General features: G+C 40.8%; 1 long non-coding RNA gene across 2 annotated transcripts in view; it reads right to left on the reverse strand.

Moving 5' to 3' along the window:
- Positions 1-19,870, reverse strand: part of LOC129152136 (uncharacterized) — a 195,296-nt gene that overhangs the window by 94,150 nt on the left and 81,276 nt on the right. For both annotated transcript variants that reach the window (XR_008558856.1, XR_008558855.1), the window contains exon 2: positions 16,854-16,986. This is a non-coding gene — a long non-coding RNA (uncharacterized LOC129152136). The remainder of the gene's footprint in view (positions 1-16,853; positions 16,987-19,870) is intronic.

The raw sequence follows: 19,870 nt of genomic DNA on the forward strand, positions 1-19,870 counted from the left end.
TGTCCTGGAGGAAATGGTAGAGGTTAGTGCTATTCTGCAGGTGGTGATGCCCATCATATCTCCATTCAATTCGTGTCGCTGTCTCCTGAAAAAGCCAGGTGGATTCTGGAGGATGACACTGACTACTGCTATTTCAGTCATGTAGCAGCCCCAACTGCAGTGGTGTGCACTGAGGAATCTTTGCTACAGCATCTTAACACAGCCTCTGGTAGATGGTATGCAACCAGTGATCTTGCAAATATATTCTATTCGTGCTTATCAAGAATGAAAATTTGAAATAGTGTTTCTAAGTATTTACTTAAAAGTTAATAGTAAAGTATACTTTTTTTTAAAATCACAGGCCTATGATAACACTACTTTCTGGTAACAAATAGTTCCAGGGGAAATGGACCAAGTGGGAATCCCAGACATAGGTGACTTCAAAGGTGAATGAGAATAGGCAAATAGGTTGTAATTTTTGGAAGACAAATATCCTGTAGAGAAGATCCCTATAATGTGTGAAGACCGACTACATCAGTGAGGCTTGGTGCAGGTCTGGAGTTCCAAGACATGCTAGGTTATCTTCCCCATTGGAAAGGACACGTTTTTGCATCTTCTACCACTAAGGATGAAGTATAATACCTGTTAGGTCTCTTAGGTTTTGGAGGCAGGATATTCCACCTCTGGGTATACTACTCTGATTCATATATCAGGTGACAAAATGCTCCCATCTTTGAGTAGAACTGAGGAGCAATGTGGTCTCAGATTCTGGTGCCATTACCCAAAAGATTATACTAAGACCTTAAGTAGCTCAGACACAAAAACAAATGAAACCCCTATAAAACAAAAATAATTAAAATGTACTGAATTCATGTGTCAGGTAATATCATCTAAGAGCATTACATACATTATCTAGTTTATTTCTCAGTGTAACTATGAAGCATATGGACTATTATAATATACCAATATGAAAACTGAAGAATTAGAAAGGTTAGGTAATTTGTCCAAGGTCATAAAATGAGCAAGTGGCAAAGCTGGAATTTATCACATTTGCAGTTGCCTAAATTTGAAACCGTGGCTTTAAATATTATGCAGAACATATAATGAAAAACAAAATGCATTAAAAATAATTAAAATACATATGCTAACTATGCAATGCAACAGAATACACTCTATACTTGTAAATACAATTCAGTTTGTGAAATTTACAAATTATCTTTCAAAATTTGTCACAAAAATTCTTTTGTTTTACAAAGACCAAAACAGAAATTCATAATTGCTTTTACCAGTAATTTATGTACTTGGAGGATTGTAAAGTCAACCTCTCTAAAGTAGTCACATTTTGATATATTGAACACTTGCTGAAACATTAATTCTTTGAACACCCAATCTAAATTTTTACCAGCCAATTAGGAACATCATGCCAGGAATTTGCATCTCTCTCCTAGCTGAAAAATAAACGAAATTCATCGCCCCTGTGCTTTCCACTTCAAGTAAACTATAATACACTTTTTAAGAAGTATTTGCTGGGTATAAAGTTCACTTGGAACTTAAGTTAAATAATGTCTCTAGAGAATGTTTACTAAAACTCAGACATCTTTATAAAAGCCCTAAAGTGCTTTTGGGTTTTCAGACAATGGCCTTGAATCTCACACTTCACAAATATGTAGTTAAACATATTGCATTTTTAAAGAATATCAAAGCATATTTCAACCATTGTTAACCCTTCAAAATCTTTCCTAGTCTGTATAAGGCAGAATATTATAGCTAAACTAGAGGCATGGTGCACAAAATTTGTACACTGGGGGGGGGGGGGCGTCCCTCAGCCCAGCCTGCACCCTCTCCAATCTGGGACCCCTTGGGGGTTGTCCAACTGCTGGTTTAGGCCTGATCCCACAGGCAGTCGGACATCCCTCTCACAATCTGGGACTGCTGGCTCCTAACCGCTCACCTGCCTGCCTACCTGATTGCCCCTAACTGCTTCTGCCTGCCAGCCTGATTGACCCCTAACCACTCCTCTGCCAGCCTGATCGACACTGAACTGCTCCCCTGCTGGCCCAATCACCCCCAACTTCCCTCCCCTGCCAGCTCAATCGCCCCCAACTGCCCTCCCCTGCTGGCCTGATGGCCCCCACTGCTCTCCCCTGCCGGCCCGATTGTCTCCAACAGCCCTTCCCTGCCAACCTGGTTGCCCCTAACTGCCCTCCCTGCCTGCCCGGTCACCCCTAACTGCCTTCTCCTGCAGGCCTGGTCACCCCTAACTGCCTTACCCTGCTGGCCTGGTCACCCCTAACTGCCCTCCCCTGCTGGCTTGATCACCCACAACTGCCTTCGCCTGCTGGCCATCTTTGTGGCGGCCATCTTGTGAAGACATGGGGGCAGCCATCTTGTGTGTGAGGGTGTGATGGTCAATTTGCATATTACCTCTTTATTATATAGGATATCCCCCATCATAAATTCATAAATAAGTAATGCCTGCTGGTGGTTGCATTTTGATTATTTTGATAGTTAGCTGATTTACAATGAAGTAAATCATGTTATCTATGATGATAAACTATTTCAAACTCTAAAAAAAACAACAATTCTTTATTGAACTCTTATTTTACTCCAGGTCCTCTGTTGCTGATAAAGTATTGAACAAACTATACACTCCCTGCCTCCATTAAGATTATATTCTAACTAGGGGCCCAGAGCATGAATCCGTGCACCTTGAAAGGAACTGTGGGCCTCAAGTCTGCGGTAGGCACAGGGTCAGGTCTCAGCCCATCCTCCACACCCACACCCGGCCCCTCCTGCCACAGCCCCAGTCACCTGTCTTCCCACAGCCCTGCTCCTGCCGCCACTGCTCCCACACAATGATGGCGCTGGCCCTTCCCACACCTGCTAAAGGCGCGAAGCAATTGGGGCTGGCTCCAGCAGTGGGTGCGAGTGGCAGCTGCTGCCCCGATCACCCCTCAGGAGCAGGGGAAGGTGGAGAAGCCCTCAGGGGCGATCGGAGCCAGCAGCCACTGCTCACACCCACTGATGGTGCCGAGAGATCAGGACCGGTGCCAGGCACCAGCAATAGGTGCAAGCAGCAGCTCCAGCTGTGGGTGTAAGTGGGGCCGATGCTGGCACTGAATGTGAGCAGGGCCATCACTGGCAGCGGGTGCAAGAGGTGGCTGCCAACCGTCATCTTCCCTCAGGAGCAGGGGGAAGTGTAGAAGCCCTGAGTGGTGATTGGTGCTGGCAGCTGCCGTTTACTCCCGCTGATGGCGCTGAGCGATCAGGGCCAGTGCTGAGCACCGGCAGTGGGTATGAGCAGTAGCTCTGGTGCCAGAAGCAGGTGTAAGCGCTGGGTGGGACCATGGAGCATGGGAGTAAAGAATTTTCAGTAGCCACCAGAGGTTCGCCCTGATGACAGTGACCAGCACCCCGCCTTGGTCTGGCACCCCTGTTCACCTGCTCCACCATCCTGCCGTGGCCAATGCCCGTCATGTTCCACACATGCCCCCTGGTGGTCAGCGCATGTCATAGGGACTGGTTGTTTGGTTGTTCCATTGTACCAGTTATTCCACCATTCAGTCTATTTGCATATTAGCCTTTTATTATATAGGATGTGATGGAGTTAAAGAAAATTAATAAATGAATCAAATTTTAGACTGTGATAAACTACAATGAAAGTAAACACAGTGGTGTGGAGAAAATAACACATTAATTGACTTAATCATAATCTCTTCTGAATTTGAAGTTCTAATTTTATATCTAAGAACTCAAACCACACATGGCCATCTTCAAAATATCATTCTGGAAACTGTAAGGTAGTATTTTCAAGTGGCACATGAAACCTATATTAGTTTGCTAGCATTGCCATAGAAAATACCACATACTGGGTGTCTTAAATGACAGAACTTTATTGCTTAAGTTTTGGAAGGTAGAAGTCTAAGATCAAGATGTTAGCAGGGTTCATTTCTTCTGAGGTCTCTCTCTTTAGCCTCCAGAGAGCCACTTTCTCTTGTGTCTTGTGTCTTCATAAGGTTCTTGGTTTTTTCTCTGTGTATGTGATTCCCTCTTTTCTCTCTCTCTCTCTCTCTCTCTCTCTCTCTCTCTCTCTCTCTCTCTCTCTCTCTTGTTAATTGTCAATTGTCACCCTGAATATTTTTCCCATTGATTTTTAGAGAGAGTGGAAGGGAGGGAAGAGAGGAAGGGAGGGGGGAGAGGAAAAGAGAGAGAGAGAGAAGTGGATGTGAGAGAGACACATTGATTGGTTGCCTTTCCCACATGCCTTAACAGGAGCCAGGTATCAAACCTGCAACCCAGGTACTCTCCCTTGACTGGGAAGTGCACCTGGGACCCTTCAGGGGGGCAATGCTCTAGCCATTAAGCAATGCCAGCCAGGGCTCTGGTGCCTCTGTGTGTCCAAACTTTCTCTTCTTATAAGGACACCAGTCAGATTATATTAATACTCCCCCTAAGGGACTAACTTGAACTTAATCACCTCTATAAAGGCCCTGTCTCCAGATACAGCTGCATTTTTGAGGTACTGGGGGTCAGGGTTTGAACACATGAGTTTAGGGGGTCATAATTCAGCCCATAACAATACCCAATTGTCTTTATTACAATCAAGCGGAGCATTTTATTAAGGGATTAATACAGGGATAGAGGAAGTGAGGGAGAACAAATGAATATGCATACATAAACACAGAGAATTAGAGATTAGAGTTTTCCTGTACGTTCTTTATAGCTAGTGATTGACTTGAATTATACCAGAATCATGGTCCCTTAACTTCTAAAGTTGAGGGCATTCCCAACATTTTGGCATGTTTCCGCTATTGAAGTAGCATATATCATATACAACTCCAGTTGCTCAAATTAGAATGATAACATTAAGCAGTCCTTATTTAAAATTAGGACCCAGTTTAAGCTAATACTTGTTACGTACAGTATTTTAGAACTGAAAGAGCCTTGAGGGACACCCTTTCCAAACTCCCTTGAATTAAAAAATTCCATGAATTACCTCTTTTACATATTGGGTTCCTAAGGGAGCTTCAATTTGAAGGCAGAGCCCCATGGTTAGTTGTCAGAAACCATTTAAATATTCCAGTAGCCTTATTTTGCTACTTAAGAAATTGTGTCTCAGAGAAGTCTGCTGACTTTCTAAGTTTATACAGCCAGGAAGTAAAAAAGCAAGGCTGTAAATTGAGGGTTTTTTATTCTAATTATTTGCTCATTTCTCTTGTTTTCTGTACCTTGCTCTGTTACAGGAGTAAAAATGAGCTAAAGTGGTTTGAGGTGTGTCTGTGTGTACACAGACATGTACCTATACATAATCCTTGCAACACTGTGAGGCTGGAGTTACCCTCTCTATGTCACAGGTGAGGGTCAGAGTGGGTAAGTCCCAATCCCAAGATTGTAGACTCAGAGGAAGTGGCAGAGATATAATTTGAAGCCAACACAATCTGACTTCAAGCCCAGGTCTGATTCTTCCTTCAATATATGATCTCCTCAAATGAGAAAATTCTCATTCTTAGGTTCCAGTTACTTTGCGGATGTGACTTTCTATATGATATAAGCATGAGAGCTGTGTTTACATGATAATTTGGACACATACAATATTATTATCCAAGTTTCCTTCCCAACTTTCAAATTACCTTCCAGAATGTTCCACGGGTATTGACATTAACTAGTTGAAGCACTCTATGAAGATTTACAACACATTAAAACCAAGAGAATACTTCCTGAACCAGTACTTTCCATGTTCTCAATAACATGCAAGTCAAGATTCTTGAAATATACACTCCATTTAGGTCTGACTAGGCTTCCAACTTGACAATCTGCCCAACTTTACCAGGCAATGCTGTTCATAGGAAATATTAATACAAAATAACAAGCTCACTATTCATAAATGAATTGAAGGGTTGCACAGCCAGCAAACTCAAAACCCCTGGTGAGACCTGTCAGCCAAGGGAGGAAGCGATAGGGAAGAGAGCAGGAAGCAACAACAGAAACCAGAGAAGGCATTGCCATCTGGTCTATCTGATGTATTCCCCATCCTCTCCAGGCTGTGGCTGCTCGATAGAGTGCAATAAGCTGTAAGAGCTTCGAAGCGGGAACCTAGAGGGAAAGTTCAAACTCACCATGCAGGGCCTTCATGCCACTGCGTTGTGTCTGCCCTTCCTTTGAAAGGCAGATGGTCCAATGAGTAATATATGGAGCCAGCACACCTGTGAGAGGGTTTGCTGCCAAGAGGGTCAAGCGTATGGAGTACGTAAAAACTGACAGTCCAAAATAAACAGAGCAAAACAAAAGGGAATTAAGTGATGGGTAATTTGTTCTCTGTGGCACAGATTAGAGCAAAGGAGAAATGAGTTCCAGTTCTGATTCAGAATCAGGTAGCAACTATTTTACAACAGAAGTAGGTAGGGTCTGATCAATTGACATTCAACCATGATTTTTAACCTTCCCACATGAAATAGGGACTATTTTCATATTATATATATATAATATATGAAAGACTTCAGTTATAAGTCAGGGTTTCTAAACATCGGTGTTATTGACAGTGGGGACCAGATAATTCTTTCTTATGAGGAACTGTCTCCTGTGTGTTATGCAGTATAACTGAGATGTTTAGCCGTATAACTGGCCTCTACCCACTATATTTCAGAAGCAAATCCCTATGGTCCAATCAACCAAAAATGTCTCCTGAGGGAAATAATCACCCCCCAGTTGAACTCCACTAGTCTAGGACATTCAAATAAACACAAAAAGTGCTTTAACAACAAGCACATTGCCCAGCTATATCAAATCAAGGTGTGATAATGTTGTTTACCCTACTAGGCATTCAGGGAATGGCCTTGTTGGCTCATTAAGCTGGGAAAATATTGAGTTTGGCTGTAACAATGCTATCTATGTTTTTTTCCCAGGACTAGACCTTCATAGGAGATGTGTGGAATAGATTTGCTCTAGAGAGAAAACTAGCTATATGTTCATTCCATTTGGCTCTTTCTTTCATAAGAGAAGAAGATAAAGATTTTACTGGGATCTGATACAAGCCCAAATTTCTATATTTCTATCCCCTAGTCTCTTTTGTAGCTCTCTAAATGTTGTAAGAAAAGGAGTTCAGTATAAATAATAGTTCCATTTGTGTAACTTGCCTACCTAATATCCAAATCAGGAAGTTCATATTATGTAATTTTTCTAGAACTTATACAGTCTTCCTGCTTTTTAAAATTAACTTTACAATTTTAAGTTTTCAAGAGTTTGATATGGTTTACACATATTTTATCCATTATACCCTTAACTTACTAAAAAAAAAAAGTAAGGTCAATATTTTAGTTTACTAAAATTCAGATCTTTTTATACTAAAATACATGAGTTTTCTTCACATAAAAAGGTGAATCCGATAGCAACAGTCAAAATATGTTCTATGCAATGTGCTAATGACATGCCATATGGGGAAACTTTCAGTACAGAGAGTGTCTCTGCTGATGTATAGAGAGCACTTTCAAATGTTCACAGAATGGCTGTTGCAAAAATATTCAGCCTAGCATATATTTTTAATTGTTTTTTTAATGTTTAGGAAAAACAAATGTGTGTAATAGTATTTTGTTTGTTCTTTTTTAAAATTTTATTTTATTGTTTAAAGTATTACAAATAGTAGTACATATGTCTTCTTTTTTTCCCCATTGACCTTCCCCAGCCTCCCCTACCCGCTGGCACATGCCGTCACCACCCTACCCCTGCCCCCCTCCCGCCTCCCCCCCCCCCCCCCCCCGCCCAGTGTCTTGTGTCCATTGGTTATGCTTATATGCATGCATACAAGTCCTTCAGTTGATCTCTTACACCCCCCAAAAAAAAAAATCCTCCCCAGCCTTTCCACTATAGTTTTACAGTCTGTTCAATGCTTCTCTGGCTAAGTATCTATTTTTGTTCATCAGTTTATAATGTTCTTTATTATCCATAAATGAGTGAGATCATGTGGTATTTTTATTCCACTGACTGGATTTTTTTGTTCTTGAGTTAAAATGTCAAATAAAATTTTGTTAAATAATATGGAAGACAAATTCCTTTATAGAAGGTTATAGCTTAATTTGCTGAAAAATTAAGGTAAATGCAACCTTATTAAATACCTTATCCTAAGGTAAATGCAATCTGGTGAGATTTAAATAAAATGTGTTTATTTCTAATATGAAATGAAAGAAATGATGAGTCTATGTGTAAAAATCATTTCTATTAAGGGTACTTTTATATTGAATACCTTGCAATTACTAGGTAGAGCAATGAAGGTGTATGTGTGTGTGTGTGTGTGTGTGTGTGTGTGTGTGTATGTGTATACTAGTATGTGTATGCACATATATACTTATTAAGTACATCACAGTGAGATTATGAGAAGTAGTATGGTGCAATAGGTTATTTGTTAATGCCCTCTATAAAGGGATTTTACTGCCCTGGACAGTGTGGTTCAGTTGTTAGAACTTTGGCCTGAACAGGGTTGCAGGTTTCATTCCTGGTCCCAGTCAAGGGTGCATGTGGGAGGCAACCAATCAATGTGTCTCTCTCACATTGATGTTTCTCTCTCTCTCTCTCTCCCCTACACACTTCCTTTCTATTCTCTCTAAAAATCAATGGAAAAAAATATCCTCCGATAAGGATTAACACAAGAAGAGAAGAGAAGAGAAGAGAAGAGAAGAGAAGAGAAGAGAAGAGAAGAGAAGAGAAGAGAAGAGAAGAGAAGAGGAGAGGAGAGGAGAGGAGAGGAGAGGAGAGGAGAGGAGAGGAGAGGAGAGGAGAGGGAGAAGAGAAGAGAAGAGAAGAGAAGAGAAGAGAAGAGAAGAGAAGAGAAGAGAAGAGAAGAGAAGAGAAGAGAAGAGAAGAGAAGAGAAGAGAAGAGAAGAGGGGAGAGGAGGGGAGGGGAGGGGAGGGGAGGGGAGGGGAGGGGGGGGGGGGGGAGGGGAGGGGAGGGGAGGGGAGGGGAGGGGAGGGGAGGGGAGGGGAGGGGAGGAGAGGAAATGCTATTACAGCCTTGCCCATATTCCCAATGTAACATTTCAGGGAATTAAGTACCCCTCCTCCTCAGCAGCCCTCAACTATTGACTGATGAGATTTTATGCACAATTTACACTTTCCCTGGACCCTCCTGTGTGATACCTTTGAAGCAAGGTGTGTTGCCTGGATCCCAGAATCCCCAGCAGAATTAAGCTCCAGTGACCCACTAATGCCTCCTGACTGAACAACACCCTTTGCTGGCTGCCTCCCACCGCTTCCCTATTTCCTATCCTTGCTTCACTCTTAAACCTTCTCACTCAAATCCTTGTCTAAGGACTGCTTGGAGCAAAACACAAACGAATACAAACATTTAACTTTTCCAGACTGTCACAAAGAGTTTTATATCCAGAAACATGAGTCCAATTTGGCCTGAACTCTCCCTTCCTAGCTTATTTTCCTCTGTAACATGGGTAATAATAATTATTATTTTGTAGTGTTGTTATGAAGAATAGAGTTGATAAGGATACGTTTATAAATTGTCTAGTATACAGTGAGTACTGGCTAAATGGTTAATATGCCATTTTTTAAATTATTACACAGCTAGATTATAGTGGACATAGTATTTGTTTTTTTTTTTAGTTTTTTTAATAATCTTTATTATTGAAAGTATTACATAGATCCTCCTTCCCCCCATTAACCTCTTCCAGCCTGCTCCCATCCCCCCTCCAAGGCTCTCATCACCCATTGTCTGTGCCCACGGGTTATGCATATATACATGCAAGTTCATTGGTTGATCTCTTTCCACCCACCCATTAAAATATGAATAAAGTCAAATTTCTACCTGTTTTTGAACCCCTGTTTTTCATCTCCAAAGCATTTTGCTTGCAAAATTCCTAAAGGCTCCATGGCTTTTTGTATTCTGAATCCTTACTTTCAAAGTGACTGAATGTGCCCTAATTTAGTTCCGGATACTTGCTTTTCAAAATTCAGTCTAATCAAGGCAATGTTCACTGTTATTGAAAAAAAAAAAAAACACGCTGAAACTTGCCCAACTTTTCACCCACACAGGTACTTGAAGCCTGATCTCTTTAACCATGGGTAGAATTTAGACAGATGGCTAGCACTTCACACCAAATCCAAAGGAGGGAGAACCAGCACTTGATAAAAGAGAAAAAAAAAGAAAACCTCACATTGATTTTCTTTTTCCAGCCTCTTACAATAAAACTCGCTAACTTGTTTCACTCTTGTCCTACAACAACACTGTTGGCTTAAAGGCCTTTATGGATTTTTTTTTTTCCATATAACAACAACCACATCTTTCGTGCTCAAAATGCCATTGCAACCTCATCTTTGAGAAGCAACAGTTCCTGCTTTGATTCTGCGAACTTTTATCTTGCTTGCCTTTTATCAATCTGCCTCTGCCATCAGCCATCCAAGTCATCTGATCTCGATCTTCCATTTCAGGTTGTACTGTTTCTCATTGTGTTTGTACTTTTAATCTCAGAGCACATCCTATCAGCCAACCCTTCTCAGTCAACCACATGTTTTCTCACTTGGATGTTTGTAATGCAGCTATTTTTCAATTTAAAAAATTAACATCATGTCCATTATTTCTTTATGCAGATGCAAAATTTATCATGAAAAAGCACAATAGATTACACAGAATCATTTTATAAAGCCCCTCTCCTGTTCAGGCAATAGGTAAGTTCAAGAACAAATTAAATCATGTTATTCATTTAGTCAGTGCTTTATACTTTGCAAAATATTTGTAGGCAGGTTACAATCTACAAAGAACAGGTGATTAGAAATGTTTTTAATGTCTTCTCAAGATAAAGAAACGATATATAATTCAGGGGTCATGTAGCTCACCAAAGCTCTCCCTAATAGAATATGCACCTGATATTGAAGCCCCTATGTTCTGACTCTAACCCTCTGTGCTTCATATTACACTAGTCACTGCATTTTCCCATTATTAAAGTGCACGCTTTAATGTTTTGAATATCAATATTATCAGTACAGATTCTCAGTAATATAAAACTCAATCCTAATTCCAACATATGAACTTGGCAGGGTATGCAGGTGAAAAGCAAGGGATTTATATAACAGACAAAGCTAGATTTGATGTCTGATTCTGTTCATTAATCAATGAGTTATGCTGTATCCCAGATATTGATAACAAGGCTAATAGTACCCACACTACAGAAGTTATTGTGGGGACTGAATAGAAAATGTAGTAAAGAGCTAACCATGGCATCTGGTAAACAGCGAATAATCAATGAGTGGTGTTAGTACTGTGTTCTCTTTAGTCAGTCCTTGAAACATTTTTAATTTGGAGACCCATTTTGAACTCTGAGTTTCAATAGCTTCCCACCTACACATGTGTTTCTGCCTTCAACTTGCTACCACTCTATTCCTATCAAAAGCTCTTCTTTATTTCCCCTCATCATCTAATGTATAAATTATATAAACATAATAGCAGGTTTAGAAGGGAATTTTGAGATCATATCATCTAACATCATTTCAGATCTATTTTCCTAAGTAAGATATTGCATTTAATTATGTTATATCAAAGATGCCCATCACAGCAGAAGTAACATTTTTACCAAGTACTACCTTTGAAAAACTCACCCTCTCAGTTCAGCCTTTAAATATTTACATTAATTCACAATGGGAACCTTTTTGAAACTGAACCTAAATTGACTTAAAGCTGCCTACTCCCAGTGATCCAGTGATTTTCTTCAGTCAAACTCTTTTGACAGCAATCAAAGTTCTTTAGAGAAGCTCGTATGACTCTTGGGCTTTTCTTAAACCATCTCTAGAACATGCATCAACTCCAGGATGCACAGCTCTCAGTTCCCTAAAATCCTTCGCATGTCTTGACCAACGTGAGATTCTGTCAAGAAGCGTGTTAATAGAGTGAGAATTGCTTCACACCTACTCTCCGTATGTCTGCACGGAATATTTTTAATTCCGCTCACCCCAAAGAGAGCAAATGTTGAAGCGATAAGTGGGAACTACCTGTAGCACTGTCTGCTGAGGAACATCAGAACCAAACAGATGATTCTCCCTTCTGGTCTCTTTCCCAAAACAGAAGGAAGTAAAATCCCGATCGATGCTACCCAGGCATAAGCAAAATAATGAAAACCTGAATATAAGCTGATGGAATTTTTTTTCTTGTTTTCTTGCTCAAAAATCCTCTGACCCTGAATGTGACAGTGTCTGGAATTATTAGGTGACAATTAACAGCTGTTTTAAATCTTTATGATTTTCTGTATCTATTCACCAAAAAAAAAATAATAATAATATTAACTATTAAGCTTACTCTCCTATAGCCAAGCCGTGTCCTTCACAGAAGAAATATTAGAGTAATTATTTTAATATTATAATGCTTTTGTCCTGGGCAAAGAAACCACATATACAGCCTGTTTTTTACAAAATGTATCCAACTCATGCAGTCTCTCCTGTCTTTAAAGCAACTAAACATTGTGCCCAACTGATTTACCCTCAATTATACCCAGTATCATTGTATTCACTTTCTATTTTCCTAGTATCCCATGGACTTCCAGAAATTTCCAAGTTCAGCTGAGAATAGGCAAGAGCACTCCATATTCAGAGTTTGGGAAGGTATTTCAGACACAAGCCAAGTAAACATTTACTTAAACTGACAAGTCTTGAGAGAAAGCATTTTCTCCTCTTTATAATCCAGACCAGTAGCCCTGCACACAAATCCATGGGTGAGTAGCTTGCTGCCGCTTGCCTAGCTAGCCACCCACCCACCGCCGCTGGTAGCTCTCTGCTGCTGTTAGCTCACTGCCCCGCCCTCCTGGAGCTCTCCACCCACTGTCCCGTCCTCCTGGAGCTCCCCTTGCCCCCCCTCATAGCTTTCTGCCCTGTCCCCACCTGTAGCTCTCTGCCCCCTGCTTGTAGCTCGCTGCCCCACCCTCCTGCTGATCCGTGATCCAGTCATTATGCAGTCAGTCATTACACCTCAGGATGTAACAGATAGTTAGCATATTCCTCTCTTATTATATAGGACTAGAGGCCCGGTGCATGAAATTCGTGCATGGAGAGGGGGCATGTCCCTCTGCCCAGCCTGTACCCTCTCCAATCTGGGACCCCTCGAGGGATGTCTAACTGCCCGTTTAGGCCTGATCCCGGATCGGGCCAAAACGGGCAGTCGGACATCCCTCTCACAATCCAGGACTGCTGGCTCCCAACTGCCCACCTGCCTGCCTTCCTGATTGCCCCTAACCACTTCTGCCTGCCAGCCTGATCACCCCCTAACCACTCCACTGCCAGCCTGATTGATGCCTAACTGCTCCCCAGCCAGCCTGTTTGCCACCAACTTCCCTCCTCTGCTGGCCTGGTCACCCCTAACGGCCCTCCCCTGCAGGGATGATCGCCTCCAACTGCCCTCCCTTGCAGGCCTGGTGCCTCCCAACTGCTCTCCCCTACTGGCCATCTTGTGGTGTCCATCTTGTGTCCACATGGGGGCAGGATCTTTGACCACATGGTGGCAGCTATATTGTGTGTTGCAGTGATGGTCAATCTGCATATTACTCTTTAATTAGATAGGATAGAGGCCTGGTGCATGGGTGGGGGCCAGCTGGTTTGCCCTGAAGGGTGGGGGTTCCCTTGGGGTGTGGGGCGGCCTGAGCAAGGGGCCTGTGGTGGTTTGCAGGCTGGCCACGCCCCCTGGTGATCCAAGAGGATGCCCTGGTATCTGGAATTTACCTTCTACAATTGAAACTTTGTAGCCAGGAGCAAAGCCAAGCCTGCTGCTCCCTCTGCGGCCAGCAGCGATTTCTGTTGGAGTTAATTCACCTTCTATAATTGAAACTTTGTAGCCTTGAGTGGAGGCTTAGGCCGGCAACAGGATGGCTTCTTTTGTTACCGCGGAAACCCAAGCCTCCCTCCCACTCTCGGTGGCTGTAGCCATCTTGGTTGGGTTTATTTGCATATTTGCTCCTGATTTGCTGGTGGGCGTGGCTTGGCTGGTGGGTGTGGCTTAGGCGTAGCGAAGGTGCAGTCAATTTGCATATTACTCTATTATTAGGTAGGATAGGAACATGTTATAGAATTTAAAATGTTGGTATGAAAATGAGATGTTAATATAAAAATTAAAATTTGGATTGGTCCTAAATTTTATGATTTTTTAAACAAGCCATGCCGTCACTCATTATGGCTTGTTAAAATTTTTATTAGATTGTTAGAATGCAAAACCTGAATGCATCAGAAATATCAGCTCAAATTCTGTATGCAGGTTACTAAACTAACCTCATTCTTCAAGCGGAAACTATTTACCTTGAATATCTACAGTTTCCCTAGAGAAAAGCCTCTAATTCCTATTTGAACAAGAAGAAAAAAAAAGTCTGTTTAAAAACATACAATCTTAAAAAAAATGAAAAAAAAAATCAACCAATTAGTATATTTAATAGTAAAAAATCATCAAATTGAATTTGTCAAAATAATATATCTATGTGTGTATGTGTGTAGATCACTTGATAAAAGTGTGTAATTAATTTTAAGATGGAAGTGATAAAATATTGTTCTAAAAACAGAATACCTATGCAATAGATAATTCTTGCCAAGATAATTTAGGCTTTTTCATCCATCCTCTCACTTTAAAGGTTTATTCTGTCCCTACCTCTCGGATGAACAAAAAGAATCCCAGAGAGCTGAAAGAACTTCTTCCGAAAGACATCAAATTAATTATGGATGATGGACTACAATCTTGCTGCTGTTTCATGTCCCTGTGGCCCAAAATATATTTGAGAACTAATCCAAATTTAAAGCAGCTATAGCAACATGCATAACACATCTATTTATCATCAGAGAAATAAACTCAGAGCAGCAGTCGCTAATGGTTCATAAAGCATTTGTTTGGTAATCACTGGGATAAACGCTGCTCAGAACCCAGGGTTCCTTTCCTTTTACTACTATTAGAACCTTCCTTCAACCTTTAATGCTTTAAAAATAATTAAGAAAATTTGAAGTTACATTCAATTGCAAGAGGGATATTTTGAGTGAAAACAGCATTGCATAATATTGTAATTTCTTGATTAAAGAACAAAAATAATAATCCTCACTTACTTCTTTTTACTTAATATTTGAAAAGTGGTAGACCATTCAAGTTGAAATGTAGAAATCATATGGAAAAATACATTTTTATTTACCCAGGATATGAGAGATAACCAGAAAAAAGAATTCACTCAATGGCCTTAGAACAGGTACCAAAATCTACACTAATAAAAGAGAAATATGTAAATTGACCATACCTCCATGATGCCCACCAGCCAATCAGGGGGGAATATGCAAATTAGCAGGACAAAGATGGTGGTGGCCCCACCCCCCCAGCCAACTCCAGGCTTAGAGTGGCCTGGTGGGGCAGGACACCGGTTATGAGCGGGAGGGAGGGGGCCGAGGGAGCTACAAGAGTGGCGCTCCAGCTGGAGCGAAGCGAAGACTCCAGGCGAGAAACCTGTAGACTCCAGCCAGAGTAAAGATGGAAGGCGGCATCCAGAGCATAGGCCTGGGTCCTGGGTGCTGTAGGAAAACCAGTGCTGGCAGCCAGGTGAAGGAAAGCCTATTGCACGAATCTTCGTACAACGGGCCTCGGCCAGGCTTTTAATAAAAAGCCTGGCCATTTAACCAGATTTGCTTTCCCCCTATCATTCTTCAAAATCACCATATATGTTCATCTCTGTCCTTTGACTGGGACATGCTATGCCCTCTTTCCTTACTCTCCCACCCACAAAAGGTAGCACTTGGGTTGAGCCCCTTGGTAATAGTTAACATATATTAATACCTATTTTTGTCTAAATACAGATTCTCTGGGAAATGTTATGCCATTTAAACCTCACAATATCCTCCACCCCACTTGCTCAGCCATGCTCCCTCCTCCACCTGACATTTTTTTCATTGGGATAGCTTCAACACAATGTCTTGACGGTTCCTTGCCAGCCAATCTCCTTTGCCAACATGCTCATGAGCTTTGCCATCTTGTAGTGTAAAATCCATGCTATTGCACCCACATGAAATACTTCCATCTGCTTCTCAAGATCTCCAAATCCACACCCATCATAAGGCCTCACACCATGAACTGATGTACATGCATTCTGCATGAGGAGAAGCAAGTTTGGGTAAAAGGTGATAACTATTCAATTCTACATTTTCTTTCTCAAGTATTTAAACAGAATATCTGAATTCCTTACTTTCTGGGTGAGCCTCTCTACCATCACCATTCTCTCTACTTCTTCATCCATTAGATATTGCCCAAAATGTGTCCATTCTCTAGTATGAGCCTGGCCTGGGTCGATTTCTGGGTTCTCTGTTCTATCCCATTGCTCTCTATGCCATGTGTATGGATATAACGAGTTATCAAAGGCTGGGATGCACAAGCTGCAAAGCATGCAAAGCTCATTTGATTCCCAGGGCAAAGGATCATTAGTGGAGTTATTTGTTACAAGAGAGTCACTCATTTATGTCAACACACCCAAGAGCACAAAAGAGTCACAGCACAGGCACTTAAAACAACATCACCCTTTCCTTCTTAGTGCCTGCCTGGTGATTTCCAAATGTTACAGGTTTACAAGTTTACTATCACAAAGTGAAATCCAACATGCATAATACACTGATGGTCTTGAAAAGTTATAAAGAAATAATTTAATAATGCATTTCACCTTCCCTCTGCTATGGGAGGTGAAGGGAGGGAAATTCTCTAGTGAAAGTCTTTCCCAGAAGCATGAATCAGTGACAGAGCCGCTGCGGGAGACTCATGGGTTCCAGTCTGTACTCATGACACAGCCCACACTCAGCCACAGCGAGTCACTTTTGGAATATGGACAATTCATCTATAAAAGTCTAGCATTCATAAGATAAAACCACCACCAGTCTGTTTTTAAACTCACATTGTTTTTGGTACCTTTAGCTTTTGTTGGTGAGAAATAAAGTTATTTTAGAGGACAGTTCTAAGGAATGTGTTGTAATCCTCCGAATGCATTTAAGTTTCTTCCTGTAGTCAGGGGTTGTGCAACATGCCAGCTATAAAAAGAAAAAAAAATCAAATCCCACTTCCCGAACTAAAGGAACTCACAGACTATCTGGAGCATCAGATAATACATAGCTACAATAAAATATGAAAAGTATTAAAATTCAGGTTAGAACTACAAAGGAAGCAATGACTGCTGCGGGGTCATTGAGGAAAACATCAAACAGGAGGTGAGGTTTACCCTGGACCTAGAAGGATGAGCTTTCTCGTCTACGTTAAAAAAAAAAAAAATCCATGAAGACTTTAATCTCTGAAATTTTTGAATGTATATAAAATGAAATGATACCCAGTGTAGCAACCAATTAGTGTAACGCTTTGAAAGAGGGATCTTTTATCAAGGTGACAGTTGAGCCTTCTGGATAGACACAGCCCCTAACAGTGTGTGATTCCTGTACTTCTGCTCACACATCCACGAAGTGAGAACGACAATAGAGGCTCTCACTGTCGAGAAAAAGAGAGATTACAAAGAGCTGAAGTGATTAGATGGCCTTCACAGAGAGAAGAGAGAAATGTCAGCCAGTGTGATCTTTTAAAATATTTATCTGATCATGTCACTCCATCTTTACAACTTTCTAGCTGCTGACTCTTGAAATTAGGATAAATCCAAACTCCTTCTCGTCGCTTCCAGAGAGCCCTACCATCTGAGCCCTACCTGCTTCTTTGATCTTCTTATACTTTCCTTGTCTTTCCCCCTATACTCCAGCCATAACAACCTGTCTACTCATCAAAACTTCCAGCCTGAGGGCCTTTGCCCTGGGGTTTGCTCCTCAAGGACAGTTACATGCCTTAACTTCAATTATCTTGCTCTTATTTTTCCAGACATGGACAATGCCATCCTATCCAAACTCTCTACAACACCCCCCACAAGTCAGTCTCTAATAAATAACTGTTACGTGTTAAATTGTGGCCTTAAAAGAAAATGTTAAGTCCTAATACTCAGAATCTCTCAGAATATGACCTTATTTAGAGATAGGGCATTTACAGAGGCAACCGAGTTAAAATGAGGTAAACAGGTGGGCCTTAATCCATTGTGAATGGTGTATACTAAAGGGGAATTTGGACACAGAGGCACTAACACAGAGAAAGAATACATAAAAACAAAGGTAGAAATTGGGGTGATGCTTCTATAAGCCAGCCACTCGGCTGATGGTACTTGGTTACAGGAGCCCTAGCAAAAATAACACAGTGGTCCAATTATTTTTAAAACATTTACCAATAACTGAAACCATCTTCGGGATGTATTCAGTCCTCCACTGGAAGGCAAGCTCAAAGAGAACACTGACCTCTATGCTCTTGTTCCTGGCATTACCTTAGCACCCAAAACAGTGAACCAGCATGCAGGAGCCACTCCATAAATACTTTGGAATGAATGACAGGAAGAAAGAATGACTGTAAAGTAGGGTAGAATTTACATGAAGTCCAAGATTGAAAAGGAAAAGTCTTGGAACATTTCCTGAAGATATATAAGCAATATTAGTATTTCTTAATTAGTTTTCAGATTACTGGGATATTTAGCAGTAATAACATTGAACTGGAATAAACTTATTTGCTGTATTTACATTTCACAAATATTTTTTAGCCACTTGCATTTTGGGGATTAGAAAGTTTGTTAGTCATTAATTTGGTTTTCTCATTCATGGTTGTTTATAAATCTGAATTTCTAGAAAGAACTCCCTTTTATTTTCTTCTACTTCTCTCCTTAGGCATTCTAATACCATTGTCATAAATGTTCCCCATCAGTCCCCATTAAAACCTTTCAAAAATGTGACATTTACTTAAAGCTTTTATGTGACATTCCACCTGGTGTATTTTTAAATTTGATTAATATGAGAACATAAAAAAGAAAACCATCTCTACCATTGAAAAGAAATTAAATTTGTTCTTGTTTACATTGTATAAAAGCAATACATATCTTGACATATCTTCCTTCACCTGCCACAAATATCCAAAATTAGGCACAACCATCACCATGTCTTAGGAATAAACGACCTTAACTGGTTAAGAGAGCTACAATAATAATTCTAAAGGGAGAAACTACTAAACATTTTTACTTTATGGAACTACATGAAAGTAGTCAACACAGATGCCTTCAATTGCACACTCCAGAAAATAAAATATCATTTTCTTCGCCTGAAAACCTGGCAAAATTCAACATATTTCTGTGTTTTCTATATATAATCACAAAATAGCTTAAAATGCATGGTATCTTTAATATCTACTACAAGTAAAGGATTGTAACTCATCGAATTAGTTGTAAGTCACTATGCTATATAATAAAAGGCTAATATGCAAATTGTCCCCTTGACCTGGGAGTTGGAAGGGGAGTGCAGCCTGGAGTTCAACTAGGGAGTGGGGCTGGCCAGCCAACCACTGGCAGTCCCTCCCCCAGCCAGCCCCAGCTCCCCACACCCCAATTGGGGGTGGGGCTGGCCAGATCCCACCCATGCAGAAATTCATGCACCGGGCCTCTACTATTTAATAAAAGGTCTGAGTGCCACAATGGGGTGGAAAGATGTTAAGATCTGTGCTTCATGATAGTGATGATGCATCACAGGCTGTTTGTGGTGGCTATTTATAGTTTCCCTTTGTGGAGACCAACGAGAAGTAGTTTTTGCATTAGTGAAAAGGATTGACTCAATTTAAAAATGCAACTGTATTGATCTGCTTGATTTTAATTATGATGATGAGTTCCTCAAGCTGGAATGAAAAGCCTTTTTTAAAGTAAAAATGGTCCTTTTCCTTCTCTTGTCATATTTTTAATGCCTATCTTATTTGGCATTTTAATATGGTTATTAAAATATTCACATTCTCCTTCAGTGAGACAAATCTACAAACTCAAACTAGAACTTCGATAAGCCTTGCTTTTCTCTGAGTTAC

The sequence above is a fragment of the Eptesicus fuscus genome, chromosome 2, assembly GCF_027574615.1.
Source record: "Eptesicus fuscus isolate TK198812 chromosome 2, DD_ASM_mEF_20220401, whole genome shotgun sequence".
Classification (NCBI taxonomy): domain Eukaryota; kingdom Metazoa; phylum Chordata; class Mammalia; order Chiroptera; family Vespertilionidae; genus Eptesicus; species Eptesicus fuscus.